Consider the following 15,696-nt stretch of genomic DNA (forward strand, 5'->3'; position numbering starts at 1 on the left):
AAAATTGAATTGAATTGAATTGAATTAAAACATGATAGTTGGGCTTCATTTCTGTACTGAAGTCATTTCAATATTAGTTAGTAAATAATAATTAGCTAATGTTGTTCATGAGACTAAAGTCATCTCACTGTGGTAATGTTAATATAATATGGACAATATTATATGTATTGTCAGAATATATCTATATATATCTATATATATCTATATCTATAGATATAGATATATATCTCTATCTCTCTATATCTATATATCTATATCTATATCCATCTATCCATCCATCCGTATATACATACGTATATACATATGTGTATATATATATGAGCTTGAACTCTGGGTAAAAGATGCAAGTAGCAGTTATTTATATTTCCTATCACCTTAAATCTTCACTCAAAGACAAGTATCTCTGACAGTGTATATACAGATGTATTATATATAAGAGACAAACATTGTTCTTTCAATATGTTGGCATTACTAAATTTGGCTCAATGCTTATATATATGTGTAAAAAGAAAATGTACGAGCTGTGATAACCGTTTCTAATAGAATGAAGATCAGACTGGTATATGAAATATTCCTTTATTGGGTGAGAAAATCAGACCATGTCATAACTGCTTTAAGTCATACAGAATAGATATCAGAGCCTTAAACAGGCTGACTTCTGCTAAATGGGCCAAACTGGGCAGAAAGTACACAAACACATAACATCCTTATAGAATATGATGTAACACTATAGATCAACTTACCTCAGAATATATAAAGCATATAAACAATTACAGCAATATGATGCAACAAACACAGCAGTGCTACTAATCCAAAATACTCAAAGCTTCATAGAACTGAAACAAACATTTATCTTTAGCTCCATTCTGCTGCTGATACATACTTTAGGTTTCTGAATATTAAACTTGTTGCTGCCTTTCATAGTGTGTAACTTGAAGGCCCTGAGTACTTTCTCCCACACTGAAAACACTGGAATGATCAAATTATTTGAACATTACCTAATAAGACTGATTCAGGACAGACAATTAGTTATTTTAAACTTTTCTAGCAGTCCTTCACAAACAGGGAACAGTCTGTCTATTCTCTCCATCTGTCAGCTGCTGCTGGCTCTTCCTCCTCCTCTTCCTCACACACTCCTGAGTTTGTCCTGGTGGATCATCAGGGGTGCAAAGCCTCACAGATGATGTGCAGCAGTGGGTCCCTCAGTCTGTCCTCACTCTGGACACTTGTAGTTGTCACACATGGAAATCAAATGTGTGATAAGCTGCAGGATTCAAACACAAGTGTAACTTATAAATACATGTTCATACTTTTATTCCACAATCAGAGAGAAAGAAACAGAGAGAGAGTGCAGGACAGACAGACAGGTGACAGTCTCAGGTGTACACACTGCTACAAAACAGCACAAGAGAAGGAGGATTTAGTGTTTGTGTTATTACGAGTGCTAAACAAGAAGAGTTCTAGATGGTCCAGTGGACACATGTGTGACTCCTGTCATTAAAGCATCTTTCTTTCAGCTTAACGAGTGAACCGTCAGCTCGTTCAAACACACGTTAAAGTCCGTTTGGCTCGACACCACCGAACAGAGGCAGCAATATAACATAGCTAACATTAACAGTGCAGTGAATCCTGCTTGTGCCGTCATATTCAGGACTGCAAACCGAGCAGCATCACTGACTTTCAGCTTGTTGTGTTTGTGGATATATGACTGACTTTAATTATCCATAAAACCATCACATTCTCTGTAAGATTAAGGTCAACTATATATATATGTATATATATTTAGAAGTAGAGGCTTTAAAACCAAGTTACCGCTGAAAGTACAAACATCACTAATGTCACATAACTTTGCCGACATGTGGCCAACAGTAATGTTTTAATGTTCTTAAACATTCGCACATAAATAAGTGACATAATATTCAGTACTTACTTTTGACAGTTCACTCTTCGGCCGCACCCTTCTGCCGTATTTTGCGGCAAAATTATCCACACCCACCGCCGCGCTATGGATTGTGGGATATATGGGGCCACGAAGCGTGCACCGGACCACGCTTGATATTTGGGGAAATCGACGGAGCATTTGGAGTATGCATTTGAAGTACACTTTGAATTGGGACAGCCGTCGTCGCGTGGCGGTGACGTAATCGCACTTGAAATGCGTACTTCAAGCGTGCATACCCTGAATTGGGACACAGCCATTGAGTCTGTCCTGTGCTCCTCCATCACAGTCTGGTATGGTGCAGCCACTAAACAGGACAGGTGCAGACTGCAGCGGACTGTACGGGCAGCAGAAAGGATCATCGGCGCCCCCCTGCCCTCCATCCAGGATCTGTACCTCTCAAGAACCAGGAAACGGGCAGGGAAAATCATCACAGACCCCTCACACCCTGGACACAGACTTTTTGATCTGCTGCCCTCTGGCAGACGGTACAGAAGCCTGCAGACCAGGACCACCCGACACAGGAACAGTTTCTTTCCCCTCACCATCTCCCTTCTAAACAGTTGAACTGTCACACTGCTCCCACTGCCAGACTGCAACTGCACCTTATGTACATTCTGTAGTATTCATTCCACCTCATTTCATTTCTGTATTTTATGTATATACGTTTAGATTAGTTATTTATAGTTGGTTTACACAGCTTTGTGTATGTATGTGTATGCATGTGTAATGTATATATAGATACGTGTGTGTGTGGGTGTGTGTGTGTGTGTGTGTGTGTGTGTGTGTGTGTGTGTGTGTGTGTGAGATTTACATTGCTGTGCTCGAGAGCCACCATCTACCGGAACCAAATTCCTTGTATTTGTCTGGACATATACTTGGCCAATAAACACGATTCTGATGATTTGGCACAAAAACCATGATTTGGCAAAAATACTATGATTTAGCAGAAATACTATGATTGAGCAGAAGTACTAAGATGTAGTAAAAGTACTTTGATTTAAGAGAAATCCAATTATGGAGGAGTAATACTTTAAAATGGGAGAAATATTGATACACACACACATTCACAGAGCCTAAAGGGAAGAGTATTTGTGCCATGGAGTGTTAAGAAGAATGTGAGGTCCATATTAGAAAAGCTGGTAAAAAGTTTTGAGAATTGTAATAAATGATGAATATGAATTAGTGGTCTGTGATAGTGTATTAATTTGTAGGGCAAAAAACGTGTTGTCCGAGGTGGAGTTGAACCTGCGACCTTTGTGTTGTAGAGCTGTGTCATTACCAGCTGCGCCACTGGGAAAGACAGTGAGCCCTTGGGGAACAGGGTGATGAGCAGTCAGAATTAGATCGCGGTGAGAGGCAAAGAGCGCCGTTTTTGGAGTTATAAAACGTCATGTAACTCAAAAACTAGGTGGACTAGAAGCATAATTCTTGTACTGGGTGAATCAGCGGACTTTGGTGTACTTTGACTGCGATTTTCATTGCTCTTTGTACATCCGTCGCTGAGATATGACGAGAGAAGAAACGGCAGACTTCAGATATGATTGGCTGGCTGGGAAGCCATGCAGGCCCTGATATGTACATTTGAATGTCTCAGTCCTCACAGAGGACCTGGCAAAAATATATAGAAATAGTATGATTAAGCATAAATACTACATTTAGCAGAAATACTGTATTAAGCACAAATCGTATAAAAAGCAAAAATACTATATTAAGCAATATAAATATCCTATAAAAAGCAAAAATACTGTAATATGATTTGGTAGAAAAACTATAATTAATCAGAAATACTATATTTGGCAGAAATACTGTAATCAGCACATATACTGTAACATTTTAGAAATTTCTCCACTTAGTAGTAATACTATAACATAACACAAATGTTATGATGAGTTGAGCGGCTGGTACTCTGGTGCAGTCAGCACAATCTGGAGCTGAACACTCTTAAAACTGTAGAGATGACAGTGGACTTCAGGAGACATCCCTCAACTCTGCCCCCCCTCATCATATCAGACAGCCCTGTGTCGACTGTGGAGATCTTGAAGTTGCTGGGTACCACCATCTCCCAGGACCTGAAGTGGGAGACCAACATCAACTCCATCCTCAAAAGACCCAGCAGAGGATGTACTTCCTGAGACAACTGGGGAAGTACAGTCTTCCACAGGAGCTGCTGATCCAGCTCTACACTGCAGTCATTGAGTCTGTCCTGTGCTCCTCCATCACAGTCTGGTATGGTGCAGCCACTAAACAGGACAGGTGCAGACTGCAGCGGACTGTACGGGCAGCAGAAAGGATCATCGGCGCCCCCCTGCCCTCCATCCAGGATCTGTACCTCTCAAGAACCAGGAAACGGGCAGGGAAAATCATCACAGACCCCTCACACCCTGGACACAGACTTTTTGATCTGCTGCCCTCTGGCAGACGGTACAGAAGCCTGCAGACCAGGACCACCCGACACAGGAACAGTTTCTTCCCCTCGCCATCTCCCTTCTAAACAGTTGAACTGTCACACTCCTCCCACTGCCAGACTGCAACTGCACCTTATGTACATTCTGTAGTATTCATTCCACCTCATTTCATTTCTGTATTTTATGTATATACGTTTAGATTAGTTATTTATAGTTGGTTTACACAGCTTTGTGTATGTATGTGTATGCATGTGTAATGTATATATAGATACGTGTGTGTGTGGGTGTGTGTGTGTGTGTGTGTGTGTGTGTGTGTGTGTGTGAGATTTACATTGCTGTGCTCGAGAGCCACCATCTACCGGAACCAAATTCCTTGTATTTGTATGCACATATACTTGGCCAATAAACATGATTCTGATGACTGGGCACAAAAACCATGATTTAGCAGAAATACTATGATTGAGCAGAAGTACTAAGATGTAGTAAAAGTACTTTGATTTAAGAGAAATCCAATTATGGAGGAGTAATACTTTAAAATGGGAGAAATATTGATACACACACACATTCACAGAGCCTAAAGGGAAGAGTATTTGTGCCATGGAGTGTTAAGAAGAATGTGAGGTCCATATTAGAAAAGCTGGTAAAAAGTTTGAGAATTGTAATAAATGATGAATATGAATTAGTGGTCTGTGATAGTGTATTAATTTGTAGGGCAAAAAACATGTTGTCCAAGGTGGAGTTGAACCCACGACTTTTGGGTTGCAGACCTGTGTCATTACCAGCTGCGCCACTGGGAAAGACAGTGAGCACTTGGGAAACAGGGTGATGAGCAGTCAGAATTAGATCGCGGTGTGAGGCAAAGAGCGCCATTTTTTGGAGTTACAAAACATCGTGTAACTCCAAAACTAGGTGGACTAGGAGCATAATTCTTGTACTGGGTGAATCAGCGGACTTTGGTGTACTTTGACTGCGATTTTCATTGCTCTTTGTACATCCGTCGCTGAGATATGACGAGAGAAGAAACTGCAGACCTCAGATATGATTGGCTGGCTGGGAAGCTGGCAGAAATATATAGTAATAGTGTGATTAAGCATAAATACTACATTTAGCAGAAATACTGTATTAAGCACAAATCCTATAAAAAGCAGAAATACTATATAAGCACAAATCCTATAAAAAGCAGAAATACTATATTAAGCAATATAAAAATCCTATAAAAATGGTATAAAAAGCAAAAATACTGTAATATGATTTGGTAGAAAAACTATAATTAATCAGAAATACTATACTGGGTAGAAATACTATATTTAGCACAAATCTTATAAAATAGCAGAAATAGTATGATTCAGCACAATAGTAATAACTTAAACAGAAAAACTGGAAAAGCAAAATGGACAGCTGAAAAAATGCTGAACATGCTAAGGGTCCTTCAAATGTACTTGTTAAATGAAAAAAAAACTGAGCAAAAAAAGTGTAACAGTCACACAATCAGAAATATGGAAACATATGGAAACACACATGCACAGAGAGACACACACAGGATCAAATTCAGTCAACCAGTCTAAATATATTGAATTTAAATCATACAATAAGATGCTCCCATAAAAACTCTGTCTCGCCCTCTCTTTCTCTCTCTCTGTCACACACACACACACACACACACACACACACACACACACACACACACACAGGGAGAGAGAAGTAAGTTTCTAGCTCAGTCAAGCAGCCTGGGAGCTGCTGAATTTAAATCCACCAATCAGAGAGGCTGTGCACTTTTTCCCGCCAAAACAGGTGCATGCAGCACAGAGAGACACAGGATTTTTGCAGTCTATTTCTCATAATGACGACTCCCCTCAAACAAATGACCATAATTTCCTAACTATAGGGGCTAGAACGGTCATTCTTACACCGTTTTGTTCAGAAGAGATGGGGGAATCTTAAAGTGTTGACAATGTATCATTAAAATATGAATTATTAAAGATATTTGACTTCTAATGCACCATAACTGAGTAGAGCAAAGCAAAAACTGCCTTGACTTGCCCTCAAACAACGCTTTCTAACTCTAAATCTATTTGGAGTATTGATATCATTCTTTCACCGTAAGAGACAGCAGGCTTTGGTGAACAATCATGGAAATTTTCAGGTCTCTGTGGAAATCCAACAAAAGTTATGACGAGAGAAAAAAGTGGTTCATTTCCAGAGTTTGAAATCTGAAGAAATCTGAGCGAAGGACGAATTTCCTACGCTCAAACAAGTGTAACTCATCTCAGAACGGTAATAGGTGAGAAAAAAATTCTTGAATTGTGAGCGTCAGGAGTGTCTGAAGATATACTGGGACAAGCCTCATGTTTTAACTTCGCTTCGTTAAGGAGATATGACGATTCGAATATGCCTCTCATTACAGAAATCAAGCGGTGATTTTGAACAAACTCTCCATTGACTTTCTATGGAGAGTTTTCAGACTTTGTGTTGCTCTGAGGAGATTTGCCAAAATTCTATAAGTCTCACAACAATGATGGTGACATTTTCGGAAAGCCAGCAAAAATACCTACGTTTTGATGTATAATTTGTGGAAGTTGAGTGAAAATTGAGCAAGTAGCAAGAAGTTGTTCGGACATGAAGAGAAGACTGCGAAACCTACAGTGGCACACTGGAAGCCAAGTGCATAGCAACCATAACAACGCATGTATTTTGTGAAAAATCACAATTTTCCAACTCAAAACTTTAAGAGGCATAAAAATAAAACGGTAAAAGATTTGAAAAATCTGATTTATTCCTGAATAGCCCAATAATTTGAGAACATTTTAAAGTTTGAATGGTTGTTCTACGTGAAAGTAGGAAAAAGTAGTTAAGTTTCAAAAACAAGCAAAATTTAGCAGAATTGCAGAAGTTTCCCATTCATTTCAATGGGACAAATTAAAGGAAAAAAGTAGAATATTTTAAAAAGTATAACAGTAATAAACACCAAAAGATATAGCGATCATTAGCAGAAATAGCAGAATAGTTTAAAATTTGAACGGTGAAAATCGGCTGAAAATTGTGGAAGTAGTTAAGTGCCAAAAAAAGTGAAAAAGTGGCAACTAGAATAATAATAATAAAGTATAAAGAATAAAGAGAAACAGGAACTCAATAGTGTGGATGCCTCCAGCATCCACACAATAATAATAACTAGAAAAATTTGCATTTCCTGCGAAAATGCAGTGTGGATGCTTTAAAGCTGAAGCTGTCTGCTGAAAATAGTTGAAAATAGCTGAACAAGCTGAAGAAATCAAAGTCAGTGTTTAAAAAGTTGTTGAAATTTAATAACGTTGCAGAACAACATCAAGTAAACAAAAATGTAATAACTTAGAAGAAATGCAATAACTTAGAAGAAACATCACAATTCAGCAGAAATGTTGTAGTTTACCAGAAGCTACAACTTAGCAGAAATGTAATAATTTAGAATAACATAACATAACATAACATAACAAACAAAAGTAGTGTAACCTAGCAAAAATAATATAATTTAGTAGAAAATTAAAAACTTAGCAGAAATATTACAAGTTATCAGAACTGCTATAATTTTGCAGAAATGTAATAATTAGGCAAAACTGTCAACAGATAACAGCTGAAAAGGCTGAAGTAACCTCAAAGTTACTTTTTTAACTGTTAAAAATTACCAGAAACACTAGAAAAGGAAGAAAATCAGCCAGCAGATAAACTGATGTGGAACAAAACCAAGGTAAAATTGCAGAGTTTACACAGCTGGTGAAATCTAAAATGGCAAAAAAACCAAAAAACCAAAAAGAAAACCCACACAAACAACATTTAGGTAATAAATGCACAAGATGCTGCGGTCAGAGATAAAAACACCCAAAAATAATGTTATTGAAATGCCAAAGAGTGGAAGAAAGTTTAGAAAGTAGAAAACCAGTAGTAGAAAAGTAGAACATTCAAATACTTTTAGAAACATATGATACAAAATATTTATTCAGTTGTTTCCAATGATTACAATAATGGCAAACAGAAATAAAAATCCCATTTGGGATAAACAGAAAAATATTAATAGAAAATGCAAATCAAATGAATCTAACATCTATACAAACAATTGAAGCATCTGTTGGAATTGTGAACATATCCTTGTTTGCCATGTTTATGTTTATGGCCCTAAGATGCGCAGACACATGATAGGCTATTAACTGCAAAAATATACACATATGCGCATATACGCAAGTGAGAGACAAAAATATATCCTCTGATTTGCTGGAGTTTTGTGTAAATACCATTTGGCAAGGATAAACAACATGTTCCAATGCCACATTAAAAATTTTCATAAGCTTCATTTTTTCAATTAGTTTACAGTTTCCTGATTTTATGATAAATGTGGTACCAATCTACAAAATACTGTCGAAATGAAGTCCACATTGTGATATATTTGAGGTGTAGAGAGTCACACAGCTGAACAATCGATGTGCATATTTAAAGAAACAGGGATCAAATAAAGAACATTATTGTGGAATAAATTACAGTGAAAATAATCACTGCTTTGCGTTATAGAGTGACTTATGATGAGGTATTAATTGGGTTAACTTTACCTTTAACAGCTTTTCTCATAGTGCTGTGACCAGGATGAAATCCATCATAAAGTAACTGTAAACAGTAGAACCATTAGCATGAATGTTATGGTTCTACTCTGATCAAAACTCAAGTCAGCTGTGTGACCTGATATAAAATGATAAAGAGGAACACATATAAATGGATGTGACCTTTATGAACTTTTCAAAATGACTTTATATGTCTGACCCATTATCTATATATATTAGAGCAGATGTGGAAAACCACTGTTAGACCTACTCTATACTAATGTAGTTACTGACACCCCATACTGAGGCAGGATTCATACAAACACACATTATTTATTCTCTTAAACATTTTCTTTTTTCACATTTTGAGATTGTGTAATTTCTATAAAGAATATGTGTAATGGTTCAATAGATATAGTTATTTAAATGTCCATAATAATCACATGATCATTTTTGTACATCCTACAATTCAAGATTTAGAGCTGTGTGTTTGTATGAATTCAGCTTGCTATACTTATAGACTTAGATATATTAATCCACTATTTACCCAAACAATGTAACTTGTTTGGGTAAATAAATTGGGTTTGTCCTACAAAATAATTATTCAACAATAAAAAAAAAAAACACAAAAAACATCTAGACATTAATCCAGAGTTCAGTTTCATATGTCTGATATTGTTTGTTAAATCTGGTGACACAAACACAGTCAAAAATTCATTGCTAGCGTGACATGTGGTCCTTTTTTGTCTTTGACCAATGATATGCTGGTTACTTGGACCAGTTTAGTATTTCCTGTCACAGAGGAATGTTAAATCCAAAAGACAAAACTGAAAAAAATATGTTAATTGCAAACATGTTTTTGCTTAGTCAAATGATTGAAATCACTTGGAAACTGTCACCTTAAAACCTCATTGTAAATATCATCACAAACAGATGTTTTCCACACAGTTAACAAAGCTCCACCACATCTGATAACTGCATATAAATGTAAAAGAAAAAATAAAACAATTAACACAAGGGAAGACTTTTGATTTAATAACTAAGCTTAAAATAAGTGTTACCTTTGAATATTTGTGGGAAAAATCTGATGCTACCCCAAGAATACAAAGCCACACTGGAAACGATAACAGGCTTGCAGCCCTCTGTCTTCCTGGAGTGAGGTGCCTGATCAGTAGCAGTGAGTTGACAGAAGTCGGTGTCTGTAAGGGTGGCCAAGCACTGATACTCTGTCCACTTGCGTAGAGTCTAAGAAGCTGGAATGCAGGCACACTGTACGAGCTTGTTCTAAAAAAATACAGAAAAAGGAACATTTTATTTGTGTTAACTAGAAATAAGTTATAAAATGAACAATGTTGAAATACCTTATAGGTGCTGCAGGCCACATAACCAGAATCCAGAGCAATCTCACACTCACATGATGGTGAGGAAAGACATGAGCTCTGCAATGAGGTTTGAATGTTTCAGTTGGGACAGTGAAGAACTCAGAAGACAGCAATACCTGCACAGAGAGACAGAGTAGAAAAAGCATAGATTTGTAATCCATAATGTGAATTAAAACTCAAAAAGTGTAACAAGTATAATCATTTGAGTGTGTAATTCTTTATGCAATAAACAGGATTTAAATTAATTAAATGAATTAAAGCACTGACATTTTTTAATCAAAGATAAAGAATCATACCTCTCTCTGCTCTGAGGATCACTGAGCATCTCTGACAGGAAATACAGTTTCCTCAGTATGAGTCATCATTGATGGTCTCAGAGGTGTGTAGTGTGGCAGCATGGTGATGGTCTCCAGATCAGGCAGGAGGTCAGGTGATGGGTGTGTCATCTTCTCCACTGAAGACACACTGGTATGGCAGTTCATAACACAGCAGTCTCCTTGTGGCATGTAGTTATCTGTGCAGTCCAGCACTGATGGATCAGGTTTGGCTCAGCAGTTCATGAAGATGGTGTTAAGATGTTGTTGTTTCAGCTGAGGATGGTGAAGTTCGAAGGTTTTCCCACAAAGGAGACAGGACTGTGTGTGCCCTGTCTGAAAAATACATCTACAAAACATAAAGTGCTTTTAACACCACCAACCCACCCTCCCCACCCACCCATCTCAGCCCCCAAGTGTCTATGTAATGCTGGTATGGGGTGTCAGTTACTAAATCTAATTAGTGCATCAGAAAGCGGGGGCTACACCTAAAGCCCCCGCTTTCTGATGTCTTTGTTAATTAGCAGCTTTTTCCAGCTGCTCAGAGAATTCTGACTTGGCCTTTATCCACCCAAACCCAAACCCACCCGGATAAAGGCCAAGTCAGAAAATGGATGCAGAAACTTTCCATGTACTTCTAAATCAGTTTTTATACATATTCTGTAAGCTATAAAAATGTTTTTCTCTACATAATGAATCATTATAGACATCTCTGGTAGCCTAAAGATAGTTTAAAACTTTAACATTTTTTACCTGTAAAACATGATAAGCAAACCTCATTCATCCCAAAAACATTTGATTCTACAAAATTTACTATAATCAAGAAAATATAATTGTCTGTTATTATTCATGTGACCCATAATAAATACCTGCATTTATCTGGGATTTATTTACTATTTCCTATTTGAAAGCCCTTTGAGGGGAAGCTCTCGTTTGTTGAGCTACATACGTCACAGTAAAAAAGTATCAAAAAAGGAGATGACAATTAACATCCATGAAAAAATGCATTAGTAGATTTAGTCATTTAAAACATGAGAATAAAAAATAAATTATGTCCGTTTAATACTTTTTGCAGCATATTTCAGATCTGAGCTGCATGATAACAGAAAGCAGATCTCCCGGCTCTGCATGAAGTACAGCCATGATTTGGTGAAATGATTAATAACATTGCAATAAGAAAGGGTCTTCTTACAGACAGAGTAGGGAAGACAATATGAAGAAATATAATTATTCAATGAAAAATCTTTTTCATGCTCTACAAAAATAAACTCTGTAACAAACATGATCTGTAATTGTTTCAAAACTCACCAGACGACTTCATGATTGGCTGGAGGACAGGACACAAAACACAGGGTTGTGGTAACTGTAATATGTTCTCAGGACACCTGAATAGAGACTTTTCTGTGGCTGAGAAACAAAAATGAGGTCAAGCAGGGTGTTCTTGTCTGTAGTGGCAGAAGTGATCAGCTGTGAATACCCTCTCGACTGAAACTGCTCCAGAATCTGTTTCCTTCCACTCTGTAACTGGTTCTCATTAAAATCTCCACACACAATATTGGGTGACAGTCCATTATTTCAAGTGAATCTAAAAGACTTACCAGGTTTTGCATGAATGGTGTCAAACTGTAGTCAGGAGGTCTGTACACAACCGCAATGAGCGCAGGGAATGGAGCCTGAACCTTTAACACTAAGAACTCAAGATCAGTGACATTATGCAGATACTGTTTTACCTGAACCTGAAAATGATTCCTCAAATACACAACAACTCCACCACCACTTCTGCTGGCCATGTGAGGAAAGTTTGTGTAGGACACATGTCTGTTGCGTTTGAACATGGTGTAGCCGTCCAAATGAAGACTGTCTGCAACAAAGGAGCCTTGGAGGTGAGACTCTGTGAGACACAAAACATCTGCTAAACACATTTCATGATGACTCTTGATGTCACTGATGTGAGATGGCAAACCCTCCGTATTGTGATGGATCAGTGTAAGAGTGTCAGGTCTGCTGGCTGTTTCTCTGACCTGAAGAAGAGGCATCATTTCTTCAACATTGGCTTGTCTCATGGTTTGGAGCGCTGCAGTTACCTCGGGATTGGCATAAATCTTGTTCTCATCCAAGTCCTGCAAATAGAGTCCACTGAGAGACGTCACCCTGCTGAGAGCAACATAAGCCATACCTGGTTCAAAAATGTTCCTCATTGAAACTACAGCTGTCTGTGTTGTAAGACCCTGAGTTTTGTGAATTGTGCAGGCGAATGCTAGCTTTACAGGAAACTGTCTGCGTACCGCTCCTTTAAACTTCAGACTCTCCTCTGCTCTCTCAATGTAAACCAGATCATCAGATGCTGCATTAGCACTGCGGTTGTGTCTCATAGGCTGCCGGTTGTCCATTCTGAGCCCCAGTTTAATTATTTGTCCATCATTTTCAGATCTCACACCTTTATCAGTATACCAAAAGCACCATTGACTAAACCGTTTAGTGTGTCCAAGTTTCTGGTCAGCATCACTCGGGCTCCTTCAGCAACATTCAGGTGTCGGGTAAATCATTTTGCCCACCTGTAAATGGTTTGTCTCTTCGTGCCATTCTGCCTGTACGTTTATCCTTCTGGAAATCGTCTGCATTGATGATTATAATGTTTGAATGAAGCTTCTTGAGCGTATCTGTGTTGTGGGATTCAACATTCTTGTTGGTGGCATAAATGTGTAAGACCTCAGTTGGACATTCTTCTGGTGCAGTCACAGCCTGTGACAACAAATCTCTGTCGCACTGAGAAAGCTCATCTGTCTTTTCTTTGATTCTAATCCTGTCAGCATCTCTGCAAAGGCCACATCATCTTTCTGACGCATGATCTCTGTTAGAGTGATCATCTGAAAATGTTCCTGCCATAGGTCAATCTGTTCTGGATCATAAACACAGAGAGGCTTAGACTGTCGCACTGGTGGCAGCTGGTAAAAATCTCCAACAGCTAAAACTGACATTCCACCAAAAGGTCTCTGAGTGCCTTTGATTTGTTTCAGTCTTGCATCCACATAAGCAAAAGGGGTTTTGAAACCATTGAAATCTCATCAATAACAATAATTTCAGCATTCATAAGCTCAGATCTGACTTCATCCAGTTGGTTACCAGTCCTTGAATGGGTGGTTTCAGACTCCTGGGTAGTTTGAGTAGGGAATGTAATGTAGAGCCATTGATAGAAAAAGCTGCTGTCCCGGTAAATGACGTCAGTAAAACAGTTGGATTTGATATGTCAGCTTCTTCTGCATTAGCAGGAGTCTGCTCAGGATCTTTGATGCTTCAGAGTGATACATTTAATCAGATGTGACTTTCCAGTTCCTGCACCACCGTTGATATAGAAGAAAATGGATCTGGGTTTAAACCACAAACTCGCTGAATACACCAGTCTCTTATAGCATAGAACACGCAGGCCTGCTTCTGGTTCAGATTCTGATACATTACACGTACCACGGCTGGATCGACTGCAGGTTGTTCTCTGATGGCTTGATCTCTGTTACAGCATCAGACTGACGACTGTAGTCGGGGACATTCTCCTGTTCGTTCTCATCATCAGAATGTCTCTCAGGAAGATTCTCATCACATTGCAACCTCACAACTTCAGATTCAGGAGCAAGATTACACCATTCATCGATCACACATCCCTATTCTGTTCAAACTCTTCCAGTGCACTCTCAATATCCTCAGAGTTCTTCTCATACTTGTCTTTATTTCTCTTCACAACCCTTTTCACAGACTCACTGTGGTCTGAACATGGAAGTCGTACAAACCCGAGTTGTAGAAGGACTGATAGGTTTGGAACCTCGTGGTTTCAGTTCCTGCTCTGATCTGTGTGGAAGGTAAAGTCTCAACAGTCGTCCATAATATTGCTCAGGATCGTTTTCCTGTGAACAGTGGTATACCTGTTATAGCTGGTTTATCATTCTTTCGCCTTAGTACAATCCAAGCTGGTTAAGAAGAGGAAGCACATCTTTTCCTTCATTTGGACCACTCACCAACGGCACAAGGCAGCAAAATCAGCCAGTGAATTTCCTCATTTCTGGTGTCTCAGTCTTGATTTGTATTTATCACTCAAATTGTCATCCAAATATTACAACTGTCATGTGTTTGTGGATTCCAGGTAGTCATCGGGCGACTCATTTTTACTGGTTATCATCTGTTGGTACAAATACAACACTGCGGGAACATTTTTTCATTTTTAGGCCACAGACTCGAGTCACACACTCCTGTGCGCTGATTTCTCTCTTTTTGAGTAAGCCTGCATCACAGCTCTCATTTCATCACATTCATTGACCGTGTTCTTATCAGAGTTGTCAATAACTGTCTTCAGGTATTCAGAGGAGCCGATTCTTTCTTCGTTATATATTTACAGAGGTATTCTATACATGAATAGGCATTCAATATTAACGAGACATCTAAATTAGAGTTCCAGGCTTCAAGCAGGTGTGGTGTTGTAATGTTGATCCAACAGTCCTTTGGGTCACGTTTCAGAATAAGAGCTGTTTTCTTGTTTATGTCTTGGAGGCATTGCTCATACTCATTCATTGTCAAGTTGCATCGTGACAATCTGTCTATGGTGAGAGAGCAGCTTCAGGTTCCTTCAGCAGGTCAACAAAGGTCTGAGTTTGGCTTTTGCAGCTTCAGTGTCTGAATCCTCATCCTGTCTCACAATCATTGTTCTTGTGGCTGGTGGTTTGGAACCCAATCTACAACCAGAGACACTTTAAAGCATGTTTTGTGTGGTTTTGCTTTCTGTGCTTTGTAGTCAGCGACTTTTTTGTGCAGTTCAGGTTGTTTTTCTGGATCAGGGAGTTGAGCTGAGATGTATCTGTCCACAAAGTCACAGACAGTTTGGTCATCATCCACATCTACTACTACCTTTTCTCGAATCCACAGCAACATGTGTATATGCGGACTACCTCTGTGCTGGAACTCAACTCTGTAAAAGTTCAATGATTTCACCAAGGGGCTGTGCAGGAGAAAAAGCAAATCTCTGAACAAAGCCTCAACACGCTTATCAAACATTCGCATGGTGGTTACTGGATTTGATCTTAGAATTCACACTTTTCTGACCAGTCC

General features: G+C 38.6%; 1 long non-coding RNA gene across 1 annotated transcript; it reads right to left on the bottom strand.

Annotated features, from left to right (window-relative positions):
• Positions 1–9,652: 9,652 nt before the first annotated feature.
• On the bottom strand, positions 9,653–10,644 carry LOC109197897 (uncharacterized). The gene is made up of 3 exons (XR_002058916.2): positions 10,588–10,644; positions 10,271–10,407; positions 9,653–10,193 (listed from the first exon to the last, which is right to left on the bottom strand). It is a non-coding gene; the product is annotated as an uncharacterized LOC109197897 (long non-coding RNA).
• Positions 10,645–15,696: the final 5,052 nt, after the last annotated feature.

Source organism: Oreochromis niloticus, unplaced genomic scaffold, assembly GCF_001858045.2.
Source record: "Oreochromis niloticus isolate F11D_XX unplaced genomic scaffold, O_niloticus_UMD_NMBU tig00007362_pilon, whole genome shotgun sequence".
Taxonomy (NCBI): domain Eukaryota; kingdom Metazoa; phylum Chordata; class Actinopteri; order Cichliformes; family Cichlidae; genus Oreochromis; species Oreochromis niloticus.